The following is a 14,494-nucleotide window of genomic DNA, read 5'->3' on the forward strand; positions in this document are numbered from 1 at the left end:
GCCAGCAATCAAACCCCCGGGGGGGCGAATTGCCGTAGCTCGTTACCATCTCAGTTCAAGGGCTCTGGACAACTGGCACAATACCCCGGATTAGCTGAAACAGAGATTTTTCCACCCAGTGCTCTATTCTGATCTCTTTGTTTTCTTCTGTTCTTAGGTCACAGCCTCCCAATAAAATGGTTGGCAACACCACTGTTGCTTGGGGAATGTTAATGCTACCATTGTTCACATGCTGGTCTAGCCAATATTGTGGTTGGAGTCAGGGCAGAAGAGATCTGCCATGGGCCCCACTGTGGCCCTCTTCTGGCCGTGCCTTCTTCCATTAGGCAAAGATTGTATGGAACCAAGGAGACGTTCCCAAAATGTGCAAAGAATCCCAGAATCCCTTGCCCAAGTGTCTTTTGGTTCATGTGTAAAATTTTTGGATCTTTCTTCTTGGCATTGTCAAACTGAGGGCAAAAGTCACTTGTGTGTGTGTGTGTGTGGTTTTTTTTTTCCTTTTGTACTCAGACCTAGAGCTTGTGGGCAGTGCAGTGTCAAGAGGCTGCTTTTAGGGAGAGCTAGTGGATGTAGCATGGACGTGTTGGAGGTGCAGGACAAAACCTGGTTCCAGCAGGTCAGTAGGCAAGCAGTGGTGGAGGGCCTCACTATGCTTCATTTCTCTGGTGTGTCACTCCAAGAAGTCCAGGAATTCTAAATTCATCCTTGGTGATTATAAAGGTATAGTTTTCAAAGTAAGAGAATACAGTCTACTTCAATTTCAATGAAGAGGGCTTTTTGTTGTTGTTTGTTTATTTTTTGTTTGTTTGTTTATTTTTGCGGTACGCGGGCCTCCCACCGCTGCGGCCTGTCCCGCTGCGGAGCACAGGCTCAGGACGCGCAGGCCCAGTGGCCACAGCCCACGGGGCCAGCCGCTCCGCAGCACGCGGGACCCTCCCGGACCGGGGCACGAACCCGCGTCCCCTGCATCGGCAGGCGGACCCCCCCAACCACTGCGCCACCAGGGAAGCCCCGTTTCTCTGTTTTTTAAAGCTTCATCAGTAGCTTTAAAAAGCATAGACTCAAGGTAGATGGCAAGCGTGCCACTAACGCTTGCAGGTGCCAGTGCAATGCCAGTGCAAAAAAAAGGAAAAGAAGCCTCAAAGCTGCTTACACTCTGAGGTGAATTGCCAGGATAGCTTATTTCATCTTCTGTTTGGGCACAAGGAACACAGAAGCCAAGTTTTAATCCCAGGCTAACTTGAGAAGTCTTATAGGAGGTCCTCCCTACATTAAGGTGGGACCCCAAAGTCTTAAGCCCTCAGGGGTAAGGGTCATCCGATCTAGTCCTGCCCCTTCAAATCCCAGGGCTCTTTGGACCAGGCAGCCTTGGTGCCACAGACAGTGTAAAGAATAAGGAAGTTTTAAAGTTCATGAGAAATAGTAGCCACGGACTCAACCTCTAGCGGATTTAGCCTTGAGTACTCGTAGCCTGGGTAGTCTGGGAAACCATAAGACATCAACTTGGTGTGTTGTTTCCCAGCTGCTAACGAACCCCAGGAGTCTATCAGAGGAGACTATATTCAGAGGAAAATATATTCATCCTAGGGCTGTAGAGGTATCCACAAATAACATTTCAAGAGAAGCAATTAGCATCTAGAATTCAGTTTTAACACATAAGAACGAAATCTCATGCATCTGGAATTTTAACAATTCTATCAATCCTTGTGATGAAATGAAATTTATATTTTAAAGCAGGTTGAGAAAATTTAAGCATAAAACTCTCTCTCTCTCTCTCTGTCCTCTTGGGCCTCCTCTCTCCCCACTTTCATGTGAAAAGTCCATCTGCATTATACCATAACCAGACCTCCTCAGAGGTGTAAATGCCCCATTGACTGCAGAGATTGTCCCCTCACCCCACCCCCGCCCCCGCCCCCATTTCTTCAGACACTAGCAATGTAACTTCTTAAAAGATTAGCATTCTTTCCCAACTTCGTAAGTGGTCAAGTGACTTCCTGCTTGCTTTGTACATGCTTACCTGGACTATGTATCTTTGGTGAACTTTATGTAAAATGTCAGTATGTCATTTGGATGTATGACCTTTTGTCTCAGAAATGTACATGACTGTGCCTTCCACTTCTAACAGGCAGAACAGTTCTCAGAGCTTCTGAGAGTCTCTCTGCCAGGTTATAATCCTCAGTTTGACTCGAATAAAATCCTCTTTTTTCTTCTTAACTTGATTGTTAATAGAATTTTTGTCGACACTTGTATCAAAGCAGACATGAAAATGAAAATTAGAAAATATTCTGAATCAAACAAAATGGAAAATACTGTGTATACACACAAGGTGCAGCTAAACCGGTCTTTAGAGGACAATACACAGATTTAAATGTAAATTATGAAAATCAGGACTGATCGCTAGTGAGCTAAATCTCCACTTCAGAAAGTTACAAGAAAGGATAACAACAACAACAGAAGCAGATAAGTGCAGAAATTATGTAGAAAACCAGGAATTTAAGAATTAGAAGAATTAGAATTTAAGAATTAGAAATTTACAGAAGTGAAAAAGTAAGTGGTTGCCTCTTTGAAAAGACTACTAAAACTGATAAAACTGTTAAGAGGCAAGAAGGCCCCCCACACGTGTGCTTCTGAAGACATGTGCAAGAAGGTTCACTGAAGCACTGCATGTACTTATAAAAACATGTAAACTGGGCTTCCCTGGTGGCGCAGTGGTTGAGAGTCCGCCTGTCGATGCAGGGGACGTGGGTTCGTGCCCCGGTCTGGGAGGATCCCACATGCCGTGGAGCGGCTGGGCCTGTGAGCCATGGCCGCTGAGCCTGAGCGTCTGGAGCCTGTGCTCCATAACGGGAGAGGCCACAGCAGTGAGAGGCCTGCGTACCGCAAAAAAAAAAAAAAAAAAAACAACATGTAAACTACCCAATGGTCCTCTGAGGGGAAAGGATACATAAACTCTGGTTTATACTTTCTGTGGACTGTTCTACAGCTATTAAGATGAATGAACTAGTTCTATCTATCAATATGGATATAACTGAAAAACAAAGTTGAGTGAAAAAGATCAAGTGACAAAAGGTGACATAGTATGATGGTGTTCATATAAATTCTTAAAACAAAAAAATAGATGGATATATTATATATGTCTTTAATCATTTATTGTCATGTACCAAAACATGTAAAGAGATGTCACACCAGCATCAGGAGGATGGTTATTTCTAGAAGGGAAATGGGAGAATGGGGTAAAGTGATTAAGGAGGTGAGGAGAAGTTCGGCAACATCTGCAGTATTTTTAGTTCTTATGAAAATTCTAAAAAGAACATGGCAAAAGGATAACATCATTTAAAATTAGGTGAGGGATGCATATTTATTTTTTGTACTTTTCGTATTTTTGAAATTTTTAAAATTTTTACAAATATTTTAAAGAAATAATAGCCCAGAGTGGGAGGCGAATGTGGGACTGACACAGGAGAGTGTTTTCTTAAATACTTCCAGTGCCTCTTCTTAGGCATTGTACGGCTCTTAAATGTCAGCAGAGGTCTCCAAAATCCTTGAGAGCTAAAAAAATTATCTCAAACCCCAATTTCACAGTTTGTGGAAATTCTAAATAAAAAGAAATATACATAGATTTAAAAAAAAGAGAGGAAAGAAGGAAGCCATTACTACTGAACTCAAAGACATAAGGAAATGATAAATGAATATCATAAACACATATATGACAACTGATTAAAAATTTAGAGGAAATGAACATATTCCAATAGTGAGTTTAGGGAAATAAAATGGACTAGTCCTACAAGCATTACATTTTTTAAACCAGAGTTTTTAAATCTTCCTTCAAAGAAAGCTCCAGGACCAAAAAAAAGTTCATTAGAAGAAATGACTCCAAAGCAAACAAATTCTAAAAGAATTAAAAGATGGCACATTTCTCCAACTTTATTTTATGAGTTTATGTTGAAACCAACAACCCCCTACAAAGGCAATGTGAAAAATATAAATTACAGACCTGTCTTATTGCTGCAATGTTAAAAAAATACTGAATCCAGCAATACATTTTTTAATTGTGAAAAATTGGTCTTATCCTGGGAAAACAGTTGATTATCATTAGAAAATAAATTAATCTAACTCACCACATTAACAACGTAGAGGAGGGAAATCATAATCACTAAAACAGAAGAGGTATTTGAAAAAATTCACCATTGATTTAACTTTGAAAAAAAAACCCTTTAGCATAATAGGCTAGAAGAGAACAGCACTAATCTGCTAAGGGTAGCTTCCGAAACAAAAACAAACAAGAAACCTTCAGCAAACATTATAGTGGGTAATAAACCCCTGGCTCCCAGCCCCCCACCCCCGTTACCAATCAGGAACCCTCAGGAATCAGACAAATAGGCCTCACTCTGACCACATCTTTTCACCATTGTGATGGAGATCTTAGCCAGTGAGGAAAGGCAAGAAAAAAGAAAAGGTATAAGAAGTGAAAATGACTACTATAATTATTTACATGGATGAAAGGTGAATTACTAGAATTATTAAGAGAATTGAGTTTATTTGGTATATACAAATATTTTAAAATCAGATTAAATTGGAGGATTCAATTGGATTAAATTGAGGATTCAAGAAACAAAGGTATTAAAAACATTTTAAATGTTCAACAATTATACCACATAGTTCAATCACATGCACTGGGGAGGGGACAGGGGAATGAAAGGTGACTCCTACCTCCACAGTAACCAATATCATTTCAATGTGAAATGAAACCTAAAATGATTTTAGTTGGTGTTATATAGCAGGGTATTTCCATGATCTCAGGGGTAAGCAAGGAGTTTAAAAATAAGATAAAAAGACCAATTCTTCAGTATGGAGTTTCCTTAAAAAACTAAAAATAGAATTACCACATGACCCAGCAATCCCACTACTGGGCATAAACCCAGAGAAAACCATAATTCAAAAAGACACATGCACCCCAGTGTTCACTGCAGCTCTATCTACAATAGCCAGGTCATGGAAGCAACCTAAATGCCCATGGACAGATGAATGGATAAAGAATGGATATATACAATGGAATATTACTCAGCCATAAAAAGGAACGAAACTGGGTCATTTGTAGAGACGTGGGTGGATCTAGACACTGTCATACAGAGTGAAGTAAGTCAGAAAGAGAAAAACAAATATCGTATATTAACGCATATATGTGGAACCTAGAAAAATGGTACAGATGAACCGGTTTGCAGGGCAGAAATAGAGACATGGCTGTAGAGAACAAATGTATGGACAGCAAGGGGGGAAAGCGGCAGGGGGTGGGGTGGTGGTGTGATGAATTGGGCGATTGGGATTGACATACATACACTAATATGTATAATGGATAACTAATAAGAATATATCATAAAATGTAGGAAAAAAAGACCAGTTCTTAACGAAGACTGATCAATTGGACTACATCAAGCATCTCTGTTCATCAAACCACAGACTAAAGAGTAAAAAAGACACGTCACAACTTGAGCGAATGTCCTTGCAGTCAGCATAATCAACTGGTACTGAAGATATTTAATAAATTCTTACAAAACAAGAAAAAAAGACCTGTAAGAAAATCACCAAGGTCTTGGGGGTGGGGATGGGGGTGGGGGAGAACCTATAAGAGAAAATCCAAATGGTTAACAAATATGTAATGGTGCTCAAGTTCATAACGAATAAGGGATATTAGAAGTGAAATCCCAATGAGGGAACATTACAGATGGCGAAGGAGAAAGAGGAGGGGGAGGGGAAGAGGGGGAGGGAGAGAAAGGGGAAAGGGAAGGAGAAGGAGAAGGAGAGGGGAAGGGAAGAGGGGGATAAGGAGGGGAGGAAGTGGGCCAGGAGAAGGAGGATGAGTAGGAGGTGGAGGACACTTGCAGGTAGAAAGGTACCGACTGGCCAGCGAGGTGGTTGCTGCCGTATCGTACTCCCTCACAGCCCCAGGGCTCTGCAAAGTCCCCATTCAGACGCTCCTTAACGTCTTCCGCTCAGGACTGCCTTCGGGTGTTAATTCTCATCTTCGTACTCCTTGTGGCCAGAACTACGACGTCATTGGACTTGTGTGTGCAGCAGGCAAAAACCAAGGGTGAAAAGTCTGGGCCGGAAAAGGGATCGAGAGGAGACACTCTGCACTGGCCGGGAATCGAACCCGGGTCTCCCGCATGGGAGGCGAGAATTCTACCACTGAACCACCAATGCCCCTTTCCGTGCAAGCCTCTGACGGCTCTCCAGAAAGCATCTCCAGGGCGACCGAGGGACCCGCGGCGGCAAAACAAAGAGGTTCCAAAATGAGCCTACAGCGTTGTCTTTGAAAGACAGAGCTCACAGACCGACAGGCACTCGGAACAAAGCCTTGCGAAAAAGGCCTACAAGCAGGCAACAGCATGAAGTGGGAACATTCAAATGAAAATATCAAAATATCGGCTTCGTCAGCTCACACCACAACTCTGAAAAAGGCTCTTTCTAACCGTACAACAGACCCCTGCCGAAAAAACATCGGAAATTCATCCAGATCCCTTGTTTATGACCCTATACCTGCAACTCTCAACCTCAAACTCTTACCTTAGAGAGTCTGAGAAAATAATCCAACTTGCTAGGTTAGGCAAGTGAAATTCTCATCCAGGCAAGAAATAAGAAACAGAAGCAGAATTAGACTGGAATGAGAAGAAGGAAAGGGCCAGAATCAAAAGAGAGGTAACGAAGAAACACACCGTTGTTTTGTACAAGAATAGTGAGTCATTTTTGTAACCGTTATAACAATAGTATGCGTCTGCTTTTTAAGGTGTTCAAAGCATTTGGAAGGATATGTGATATATCATAATTATTAAAAGGTTAATTACTATTGTTTGCAACCAATGTTTGATTATATGGGAGAATCTAATCTCCCAAACGGGACTCTGTGTTGTGCTGAGTTTTAGCATTCGTGACTCTGAGATGCATGTGGGACGTAGGCTTTGGTGTTTTGGTTATATAAGGAGCAGACTAATTTTTAGAATAGTGTCGAGGTTAACATATTGGTCCTTTGATGAAATTGAAATACAGAGAGATTTCTTTCCCAATTTTTCCTGGGGGAAATTACACTGAAGAAAGGAACCTGGCGGGGGGGCTCCCCCACATGTTGGGACTTAGGAACCATTATGCCTTTCTGAAAGATAGGAGCTGCAGACGTGCAGTCATGCTTCTCTTGCTGAGAAGCCAAGCTAGGTGGAGGCTGAGTCAGAAACTTGAACTCAACAAGGAAAACAACCATCTCCTTGACCCTGAAGACCTTTGGCTCTATCTGCCCTCTGCCCAACACCAAAGACACACGCCAGCTCTGGCCATCATGCTTTCATTTACCAACTACATCGACCAGATCTACATGTATTCCCACACCCCTTTCTAAACTACAAACCTGCACTTTCCACTCACAACTCCCAAATCACAAATCCATACCCCCTATGCATCTCAGAGTCACAAATGCTAAAACTCAACACACCAGTGAGTTCCCTGTCAGCATCACACACCACCCTCTGCCTCGACAGGTTTGGGAGGCACCAAGCGATGGGGGGGGGGGAGGAAAGAGAATGACTGCATCGTCAGTGAGGAAATGAAGCCCGCAGTATTTTGATGTGAAAGCCACAGCTTGATGGTATTGCCTGACGTAAGCCTCCTATGCAAGCTTTTGCTCTGGGTATTTTCTTGTTTGTTCGTTTTTTAGTTTGTTCTGCATGTCTACCAAAGAGGCCTGTTGTTTTCAGAACTCTTTTCAAAGTCCTTCCCGAGCCTCTTCCAGAGGAATCCTAGTCGAGCTGCACAGGTGGAAACGTTGGTGGCTCAAGGGTAGAATTCTCACCTCCCATGCGGTAGAACCGGGTTTGATTCCAGGCCAATGCTTGCTTTTCTTCGGTTGCCTCTCCCCTTTTCCATGGGCAATATCCTTGGCATAGACAGGTCGTTCCTTGTCCTGAATTATACCAAGACCGGTAAACTCAGGCGTACCAAGGTCAGAGGCCCCACTCCGCAACTTCCTGCATCTCCACACGATTTCCTCCCCAGAAACGTCCCCCTCCCTGGGCCCCTGAGGCCCCTCCCGTCACAGCTACAGTCCTTCAGTGACCTTCATTTCTTCATCCCCACTCCAAGTGCGATATAGCCCAAGAATAGGATAGGAGAAAGGATAATAGTAACAATGGTTTCAGTTTCAAGTATTCCAAACCGCAGAGATCCAGCAGACACACTTGGAGCTTCAAAAACATGCTCTCTTAAAAAAAAAAAAGAAAAAAAGAAAAAAAAAATGCTCTCTTCACGGTATTGGATGGCTGCAAAAAAAAAAAAAAAAAATCCTGTTGAGGGCAACTTGTGTCGTTCTTAGTCTCCACTAGAGGGGACGGCGGTAAAGGGAGGCAAATGGCAAGTGTGCCCATTTAGTTAATTCCCAAGAAGACTTTAAGAAATTGCCCTCAACAGGATATGTTTTTGGTTTTGTTTCTTTGTTTGTATGTTTTGCAGCCCTCCGGCGGAGGTGAGAGGTCCTCTGGCACAAAGGAAGGTAGGCACTCAAGGAACCCCAGGATAGAAAACAAGACGGGGGAAGAGGGAGGGGGAGGGGGAGGGGAAGGCGAAGGAGGGGCGGGCAGAGGAGGCGGAAGATGGGGAGGAGGCGGAGGAGGGGGCCTCAGCCAGGTGAGTTTTCCGCAGCAGCTGGATAACCCTGGTCGAGAGAGGGCGCCCTTGATCCACAGGCCTCTCTGCGACCACAGGCTTCGGCGCTGCTGCCTTCTTGGAAGACACCCTCCTTCCCTCTTTTGTCTCAGACAGGACGCTGAAGAGCGCGTCGTCCTAGATGATTTCTCCGCTCCCCAAAGCCCTAGGAGGGAAGGACAGACCGACGGAAGCGTTGCTCCCAAGTGGTCCATCGCGCAGCGTCCGGCCTTGTGTTGGATGATTTCCCGGGTGCCTCTTCTGGGTAAGAGTGGACCCCACAGGATATTCCTGCTGTTCCCGTTGAGGAGCAGTGGGAGAGACGCCAACCTGGCCGGCTCCTCGGGCCGCGGGAGACCCAGGCCCCTGAGCTAGTCCCCTCGATGGGCTGAGCCCAGAGAACCAGCAAGGGAACGGGTTGCCTCCTGCAGCCGCAGGTTCTCCCTCCTCCCGTTGCAGGAAAACACTGATCCAACTCCCGCCGTAAGCACCGGAGAGGCAGCTAGATCATTTCTGAGGGCTGGGGTGGGATGAGGTGGGGTGGGGTGGGGTGGGGTGGGGTGGGCGGGGGGCGCCGAGGGGCGGGTGGAGGGAGCGCTAACTCTCCGCAGGAACACGGCTGGGGCGGAAGAGGAGAAGGAGGAAGGCGAGGCCGGGTGGAAGGCCAGAAGGGCTGGCTAGCCCAGGCAAGGATACTGCGCACCGGCTCCGGGAGCCTCCTTGCGAAGGCAGGCCTCGGGCCTCCTTGTTCCTGGAAGGGTTGCCTCTTTCCGATCTGGCCCCCAGGGGACTGTGGAGCGCGAGACCTTCGGGCAACGTACCCACGCTTTCGCAACACCGCGGCCGCGTGGTCTTTCTCCTACAGATGCCTGCCGGCCAGCCTGCGGGAACTGCCCAGACCAGAGCAGGGCCCAGTGGGCGGGTCCCGGCGCGGGCACACACACGCGCGTGGCCGGCAGCAGGCTGGAGGAGAAGGCACGTCCAGCACCTGTGAACAGACAGGAGGCGTGGCTCAAGAATAGGACCCATCCATACACTTAGGTCACGAAACAGGAAAGCCCGGAAGATGCGGGTGCAGACCCGATTTCCCAAGCTGTGGAGCGCTGGCCGGGGCTGCGCCTCTCGCCCTGCGCCCGGGGAGCGGAGCGCAGCGAGACACCACGGAAGAGACGTCGTCTGTCATGAACCGAGAGGTATCAGGGGAGAGCACGAACGCAATCTCTCATTAGCACAAATCCCTACATCAGCACGCCCCGAGTGCAGTAGACGAGCCTCGTCCTGGGAAAACTACCTTCGTGACCACAGTCTCTCCCGTGCCCGGTAACTATGAGCATGCACCCCGCAGGCACGGTCAACACCCTGCCCTCCCCTCCCCTCGCTGTTCTTCCAAACCGATCTCCGAAAAGCCACCGATCGCCCACTCCCGCCTACCCAACACACAGGAGATCCCACTGCCCGGCCTACAAGACTGACCGCCTTTCAGCAGTGGCGCCCAACCCACCGACCCGCAGCCATTGCGCTGTCTCATCATCTACACACGCCACCTGCTGCCTCTGAGGCTCCGTCCGCAGCACCTGCCACGCTCTCGCTCTCTCTCCTGTTGCCTTACAGTGGACGCAACATTTATCCCAACAGGTCTTCGGAGTGAGCGTCGAAGGGAAAAGGGAAAACGCACCCAGTGCCTGGGAGAGTGTGCAGGGTATAAATGCAACAGCCATTGTAGAAACGGTGGGACTTGATTGTGGTGGGTAGCATCGTTTTGACGTAGCGGTGTTGATTTTTACTCCTACCTTCTGCTTACGGCAGCAGTGTTACAATTTTCCATTCTGCGCATACTTCACCTGCTGCCATTGTTACGTCAGTTAAATGATGTTAACTCCCTACGCCGCTTAATCTACAAGTGGAACAACCACCAGGATCCGACCCAGCGCTCACCTTCCTCTCAACCCTCGTGGATATCGCCTCCAGGCACCTCTGCCGAGCGCCTAATAAGCATTTCATCCAGGGCATCTATTGATACTAACACCAAGACTCGGCTTGGCCTCTCTCGGTTATTCAGAACTCAACATGACCTGCGCCCCGGCTGGCAACGGGCGTGGGTTTGAACCCCACAGGGAGTTGAACCTCTGCAGGGCTGTGTAAACCTGAGCAAGATGCTCGGAGGCCCTGGAAAGCCACTTGTGCGGTGGAGATGAGGGGATGTGGCGCTGTGCGGGCGCGGGTGGGGTAGGGCTGCCCTGGAGATGAGAACGACCTAGGTGCCCTGGGAATCGGCCACTCTGGTTTTCCTCGGTGTGGGGCACACGCCGCAACACAATTCAGGGGATGGAAAGCTGCCCAAAAGGTTTCCCTGACCGGGAGTCGAACCCGAGCCGGTCGCGGCGGTGAAAGCGCCGAATCCTAGCCACGGGACCACCAGGGAGCTGCTGGTGGATGGCTTTTCTCGTGCTGCTGACTACAGTGACCTTTTCCCTTTGCTCTGGAAGGCCTTGAGCCTTCCGGAGGGGTCATCCGTCGTTGCAGAAATCGTTCCCTAAGGCCGTTCCCTCCGTGCTTCCTCCAAAAAAGGAGCCCGAACGCCCGCGGGGCCTGCCGGGTCCGCAAGTCCCGAGCGAGTTGCCTCATCCCAGCCGCACCTCGCCTTGAGAACTAGCCTTGTGACGCGTCTTTGTGAGGTGGCCGCGTGTGGAGAGAAGGTCAGCGAGGCCCGGGGAGCGTGCGAGGGGCACGGTGGCCGGGAGGAGGCGGGAGGGAATGTGCCCGGGGTGAGAAGGGGCCACGCACCGAGAGCCGGCATCTCCATTGTCCAAAAGGACTCAGGCAGATGCAGCAACGGAGACGGCTTGGATGGAAAACCCTTTTCAGCCAGGCTCCAAGGCGCTAAATTGGATTCCGGATCGAAAGCCGAGCAATCCCCGGATGGGCTTTGTCGGTTAACCCATCCCATCGTGTCCCCAGCTCTCCGTAAAGAAAAACTTCAGTCTCCTGAGCCTTCCCTGAGTTGCAAAAAGTCTGACCCAAGAATTAATGATTAGAGGAATGAAAACATGCAGAAACAAAGAACAGCAGTCGGGCAGGAGAACTGGTAAGAATTTTCACAATATATCAGTCATATAGCAGAGCCACGGGACCTGTAGTTCCTCCCTGAAGAACATAGATAACACTGTTTGATGCACATTCCCAAGTGGTTTTTACAGAACCCAGATTCCCCACCAGATGGAAACTGCTGACCACAAGCACATAGACCCCAGACCAGTTAGAGCCAGAAGATTGATGATGTTGATTCCTGAAACTTCACCTTGTTACCTCACCATCAACCAGCCAGAGAACTGTGTGGAAGCTGATCACACACCCTGAGACCCTCTCCCTCACACTGCCTTTAAATACACTGTCCTGAAAGCCATCCAGGATTTTGGGTCTTTTGAGCTTTGCCCGTTCTCCTTGCTCGGGCACCCTGCAATAAACGCTGTACTTTCCTTACCACTACCTGGTGTCTGTTGATTGGCTTTGCTGTGCGATGGGCCAGAGGACCCGAGTGCCATTTGATAACAGATCTTCCCCCTTACAACCTGGTGCACCTGCAGTTTGCCCGCCTTAGTCCATGACAACTCCGTCGTTCTCTATACCCAGGTCAACGATCTTAGAGTTCTCTCTGATGCCACGGTTTTCCTCAGACCCCACATCCCAGTAGTCAGGAATTCATGTTTTCTCGTCTCTCAAGTGTGTGGACATTGATCTACACCGGGGTTTCTCAACCTCCACAGTGTTGGTATTTTGGACGGGATCTTTTTTTGTGGGGGAGGGCTCCGCCTGAGGACCGAAGCATGTTTAGTGACACCCCTGGCTTCTACTGACTGGATGCCAAGTGGAAACTCTCCGTCCCCCTTCCCCCAGTCTTAACAATAAAAAATGTGTCCAGACAAGGCCCAGTGTCACAGAGGGGGCCAGGGATGAGGGTGGGAGCCCAAATCGCCCCCGTTTGAGAACCAGAGATGTGCACATTCGCTCCTGTTCCTGGCCTCTGAACTCATGCAGATGACTCTCCTGATCAGGGCACGGGGTGGATTTCAACGTGGCCCCCTGCTCATCTAGACGTTAGGATTTAAGACTTTCATGTCTCTCGAGATCGCGGGGTTTTCTGCCATGAAGCCTTTTCTTTGGCTCCATCCTCGACATCAGGTTCTTTTGAGCCTGCCCAGGAGAGGCAGCCGGGAAGAAGTCTGAGTCTGCTCAGTGAGGTTCCTCTCCCCGCTTCTGGGACTTCATGCCTCTTTGGATTCAGTTGGCAGAGAAGTTTTAGGGGCCGCTTTATTCCAGCTGCCCCGTGCATCCCCGAGGAGGAGGTGCACGGGGAAGAATAGGGTTTGACTGTGGCACCTGCCACCTGGGGCTCGCACCTCCACCACCGCTAGTGTAGCCTTCTGGGCTCCCCGCGGTCCCACCAGCCGGGGGTTCCGTACTGGGCCAGCCTGAGCTCCGGAGACGCCCAAGCCAGGAGGGACACCTAGGGGGAACCAGAGGCCCACTTCAGTCCTGTCCACAAGGGACACCCAAATGGGTCCTGACAGAGAGAGAGGCAGTGAATCCTCTCTTATTGGGCAGGCAGAAGAGACATGAGAGGGAAAGTGAAGAAAAATCCTATGCGGCCTCAGGATCTGGAGTCACCATGAAGTTGACCACCTCTGGAACCGCGTCCTCCCCTGGCTGGCGAAGGCGAGTGGAGTCCCCTTGTCCAGTCCAGACCAAGTAGACACAGCAGACAACGATGGCCCGGGTACCAGTGAGTAGGCAGTCCCCAATCTTCCCACTTGGGAATACTTGAACTTCCCTAGCCACGAAATCCATAAATCCATGCATTTCCAGGATGCAACTCACTGAATTCTTTTTCTCAACTGCTTGAGAAAAGGAGGAAAGGACTTGAGGAAAGGATTGATCGATCGGGTGTGGAGCATATATGAAAACCACTGCAGTAAGGGAAGCAACCACTGTTGAGACTGTCTCATTTCTCTCTCACCCACCCCCTTAATATTAATTGCACTTTCCCAGGTAGAGTCCCCAGGTTGGACCCATTTTACTTTTAATGCACAGGTGGTGGCGCCTAAGAGGAGTCTAGGAGGTTAACAGATGAATATTTGAAGTGTGGAAGTCACTTTTGTTTAAGCATGCATTCCAAAAAGCAACGAACGAATCAAGCTCACCTGTGCCTTACCTACAACAATGGGAAAGGAGAAGTACATATAAACGAATGGAAAACATCATAAGATAGCCTTAAGTCTCTGCTCTTTCCAACGAAGTCCTTCCCTGGATATGCTCATCAATGTCTTCTCTTTCTCCAAAATCTGACATCCAGGGCCAGACCCTACGATCGCTTTTCAGGATCCAGCCTATTATTCCCCTCTCTGTATCTCCGCTTCTTCCTCATTTTCTTTTATTCACACAAAACAAAACATGATAGAGCTCTCCCCCAGCCGCCAGTTTTCAACATCACACCCAGCGAACAATTTCGCAAATTAGGTATGCTCCGTGGGATTCTCTCTGCCTAGAAAGAAGAGGAAATGTTAAGCAGCACAAAGCTTTGTACTTTCCACGGTTAGGAATGACTAAAGGAAACTTTCACTAAGACCAAAGGCCTGAAAAGTGAGCTAACTTCCCGCCGCCCCCTCACCACTACCCCCCGCCCCCGGCCCTGCATCCGAAAATCCCGACTGTTTCGAGTCTTGTAGATCTTTCTGGCATGGTTCAGCTGCCCTGCAGGCAACTGGGAGTTTGTTATCTCCAGAGAGTAAAATAGAGGCTCTTTGGCCACAAG

At 48.2% G+C, this 14,494-nt stretch overlaps 1 non-coding gene across 1 annotated transcript; it reads right to left on the bottom strand.

Moving 5' to 3' along the window:
* Positions 1–6,130: 6,130 nt before the first annotated feature.
* Positions 6,131–6,201, bottom strand: TRNAG-CCC (transfer RNA glycine (anticodon CCC)). Its single transcript has one exon. It is a non-coding gene; the product is annotated as a tRNA-Gly (tRNA).
* Positions 6,202–14,494: the final 8,293 nt, after the last annotated feature.

Source organism: Lagenorhynchus albirostris, chromosome 2 (genome assembly GCF_949774975.1).
Source record: "Lagenorhynchus albirostris chromosome 2, mLagAlb1.1, whole genome shotgun sequence".
In the NCBI taxonomy this organism is placed as follows: Eukaryota; Metazoa; Chordata; class Mammalia; order Artiodactyla; family Delphinidae; genus Lagenorhynchus; species Lagenorhynchus albirostris.